This window comes from Ylistrum balloti, unplaced genomic scaffold (genome assembly GCF_031769215.1).
Source record: "Ylistrum balloti isolate Yb309-2 unplaced genomic scaffold, AGI_CSIRO_Ybal_v1 Utg371132, whole genome shotgun sequence".
Classification (NCBI taxonomy): domain Eukaryota; kingdom Metazoa; phylum Mollusca; class Bivalvia; order Pectinida; family Pectinidae; genus Ylistrum; species Ylistrum balloti.
The window spans coordinates 297,848-302,557 of NW_026782621.1; positions in this window are offsets into that span (position 1 = coordinate 297,848).

The window sequence follows — 4,710 nt, forward strand, 5'->3', positions numbered from 1 at the left end:
GCTTCATTAAGAAATCAATTCATATTTAGATACGGTCAGGCCCAATTGGTATCAGAGGGGTGAGGGCATTAGGGGTAATTGAGGTATATCTTAATATCTTCAATAGTGTGAAAGGGTTTTGATAAAATTTGGTTAAGGGCATTGTTAAATGATTGATTGAGGGCATTGTTAAATGAAACTGTCTAAATTTTGTTACCTCCTCACCCCTACCCTACTCTCAGGAAGAGGGGGATTGAAAATGAAATGATATCCTTTTGTTTGGGATTTAGGGTCATATCACCAATAAAACAAAAATATTACAGATGAGTGGTGCAGACCCTGTAGGTTCTTGTTATTTTGATTTAAATTAACAATGTATATAATGAATATACTGGTTTAGAATTGTACTTATTTTACTTACACTGATGTACCATTGAGTGTTTTATGTTGATGTTAGATTAAGTTTTTGTATAAATATATGAATCAGCTTCCTGTTTGAAAGAAACTATTTGAAAATGATGAGATTAAGGTGTATATATAGGTCTGTTGAAGATGTACAGGTTACACTTTCCTTACCTATCCAATTTTCTTTACTGGAAAACTAAAATGAAATATGTATTTCCTTCAGATTCATGGCAGAAAGAAATGTCTTCTCTCCTTTTATACTGCCATATTGGTTTTGCTTCTTTCTGTGGCTTGCACACTTAAATTGGTTAAATTTCTTGATGTTTATCATATTTTAACAGATATAAGTCTATAAGAAAAGTTTCTTCGGTTGAGACATTGATTATTTTAGGTAAACCTTTTGAGTGATCCACCTAAAACATCAATTTTTTTCTTTGCCTTTTTTCTGTAATTGTCCTTTTTATCATTTACTAGTATTTTTGTACATTTCATTTCTCATTGTACATAGTATTGTACATTTAGTTATTGTCAGGGACATGGTAATTCTGTACTGATTGTTTTAATTGTAAACCACACTTGGGTATTGGATGATATTAGTGGTTTGCTAAGTACATACATTTCACTAGATTGTTTTGTTTTTTGTTTTGTTTTGTAGAACTGTATCATGTCATCACAGCAGATTACAAAATTATACCCCAACTTCTTTTGACAATTATATACCAGTATGTATGACTGGGCTTTGTGTATTCTAAATTATTTGTGTTTCAGTAGAAATGTGCCACTCTGTATAGATATGCTATGCAATATTATATAGATGGAATACAGTGATACCGGGGTAAACATTTTAATATTCTACATAGAAAAGTCCTTAAAGTCTATATATAGATCCACCATTGTTAATCAAAAATGAAAGGAAACCTGTATAAAGGGTGTGCAATGACCTGATATTGTAAAACTTGATGTACTGTCATTGAACTTAAAAGATTTACTAATTATAAAGAAAACTACCAAGAAATGAATACTTGGTTTACTTCTTTATGGGATTCTGTCTCTAAAAATGGATTATGAAATCACAGTTAGTCTTTAGAGATCAATCATAAAATGTACTTAATATTTTATGTCTGTTTATTTAATAACTTGAATTTTTAAAGTATATTTTCTAATGAAATATTTGAACATGAGAGTATTCATACCAGAGTAGGTTTTTCTGTATCCTGCATCTGGTTTTTCCTGATAAAGGGAATGTTTGTGAAATAACTTGTCAACATGAAGTGACTTAAAAAGAACTTGCTGTAATGAACGGTACACTGTAGTAAGTTTTTTTGTTTATGTTATGATGTATTTATTAATGTTAGTGACATGATTTTATTTATGTTGATCAATAAGAATATGACTCTGTGTCTGTTACATACGCGAGTACTGTAATGATAACATTTCATGTAATCTCTATATGTTTTGGAGTGCTGACCTTGTCAGATCCATTAGTTTTATGTTTTTCTTGCATATGCCTTGTTTTGAGAAAAGATATTGTTTAGAACAGCATATAGTACTTCTCACATAATGCTAAAAAGACATCACAGATGTTTGGAAAGTGTGAATAGATAATTTCTTCTTTTTTTCTTTTTTTTAATGATGTATTCGTCTATATACCCTGTGGTACAATGAACACATTTCTGTATAACACATACTTTTGATTATGTGACAGCCATTTGTTCTACGCTTGTGGTACTCTCGGTTCAGAATTACATATTCTGAATATTGCATTCCAGTAATACTGTTGAGCCAAAAGTTGTTTCTTAAAGGTTGGTTCACAATTTTTGTTTTCAGTTATTATAAATTGATCAGTTTTGTAAGTCTGTTTCATTAAAAGTGAAAATAACAATTCTCTCATTTGTTTTACATGAACAAGTTGCTGTATTTTTACTTCAAATGGCTCTCTGATTTCATTCTATTATTAATCTGCATGAAAAAATCTGTATTGCTCAACAGTACCAATTTTTCAGAAGTCGTTTTGTCTTAATTTGGAATGATGCGACTACTGCATGCTCTTGCTGATATTGATAGTCTTGTAATCGTACATGTTCAGGCTATGGTACCTTTGTACCATGCTAAAATATTTCAGACTCGTCAAAATTATGTACTAAACTTAAACTATTCTGTATTTCTGAAGCCTCCCTGGGGAGTTGAAAGAGGTCCACCACCACCACAGCCGCTGCCAAAAATTCTGTAATAGATCAATCATGATGGTGACGTGGTTACTGCCTCTTAATGATACTGAACATACTGTCATAGGTATTTCAAAGGTCATGATAATTGTATTAATTTAAGGGTTTAAAGATATTAAAAAGAGAACTCTGACATGTGAAAAAGCTTTGTTTTCTCCCTATTTATTGATAAATGAAAAGTTACAGTCAAAATGTTTGTTGCTGTATTGTATTTGATTTCAAATGATGTTGAAACTAAGGATTGAGAAAATAAAAACCTTGACAGTTAAACAGTAGAACAGTTATAGATAGACAGTCATTTTGTTTGATTTAATGAAAGTAACTCTTTTCCTGGCCAGTCCACCTTGTTAATTTTATATTACAAGTTTTGTAGCTATATATATAGCTATAATAACTTCAGGAGAAATTATGGTAGGTACAATTTTAAATGTTTAAATTGCTACTTAGTAAGTAAGCAACTGGTGATATAAAAGTAGAACCAATGAGTACATTGACAATGACATTGACCTTAGAATGATTGCATTTATAAGATTAATTCCTTTCACTGTGGTATATTAAATCATATTCACACACCGAGAGCATGCGTCTCCACGCAGGAACAAAAGTCAATATTGTTTTAATCATTCTGTTCTTAACAATGCTACAATGCATAATAAACGATCAAAAAATAAAGATGCTTTTTTAGTTATTTTTCAGGTCCAGTATTCTTTTGCAGGTTCACAAATGAACTGAACAATTTTTTTCTATTTTCGTTGCCAGAAGCAGGTTGGAAACCTCATATGACATTGAAGCAAAGATCTTTCATTTGTTCAATATGAATCTTGTCTGTATATTTCATATGAAGGTTTCCCTTTATCCCTGGGTATGTATGCTATTTTGAGTTTGAGGCTGATCAGAAAAATAAAGTGGCTTACAGGCAGCCATCTTGGTTTTCGACGGTGAATGTTGTTATCTCCATTTCTTCAGAAGCACTTGATAGAAATTTCATTTGAAGGTTCAACTCAGTCTCTAGTTGTGTCCATTTCAATTTTGATAGTAGTTCAACATATGACCAACAGGTGAATTAAATCCCCCACCATCATTAAGTGGTGGGCTATACAAATTACCCTGCAGTCTGTGGTTTTTAATTCATCTGTCTTGGCAAGAGATGGCCCTCTTGGATTTTGTCTTGTTAAAGTTGTTATGGCTATTTCTTGAAAAATACTTTGCTTGGATCATTCATGATTTTCGTATGTAAGTTGCCCTTGAACTCTAGTTGTGCTCACTTGATTTTTGGACTGATCAGAAAAATATCTCATATCTTGATAACTACAGGTTGGATCTTTCTCAAATTCTATATATATATTCCTTTTAGTCCTTAGTTGTCCCTTTTTGATTTGATAACTAATCATAAAAACAAAACAAAATGGCCAACAGGAGGCCATCTTGGAGTTTTCATAGTAAAGTTTGTTATCCCATTTCCTGAGAAGTACTGGATGGATCTTACTCAAATTTCTTATGTAGGTTCCATTTGGTCCCTAGTTGTGCCCATTTGATTTTTGGACTGATCAGCGAAACAAAATGGCTGGCAGGCGACCATCTTGGATTTGGCATAGGAATGTTCAAATTTCTTATTGTTAAGAGCAAAACAGAGAGAAGGGAAAAGGTCAAACTTTTAAAAAACAATACAATACAATAATTGGTGCCAAAATCCCTCTGGGATCTCTTTTTATACGCCCGTAGTATGGCGGGACGTTTTATGGTATGGCGTTGTCTGTCGGTCCGTCGTAAACTTTCCTTGTCCAGGCCATAACTTTGGGAGTCCTTGGTCTATTGGTTTCGTGTGATGTCGCTGATGTCCTGAACTAGTTCAACATACACCAAGAGTGGGGAGGGGTCATTTTACTGAACAATAACTTCGAAGAACTCAAAGGGATGAGTTTTAATTAACCAGCAACAAGCTGTCGGGTCCCTTGTCCCTTTCATTTCTTGAACTTAGAATCTTAAAAGGAGCTTATGACCAATTTTTAGAGAGAAAGCAGATCGACGTTACCGTATAGAAGAAATAAAAAAAATAAGCTTGTGACCTACACAATCTTAACAAAAAGGGCACAGTCTAATT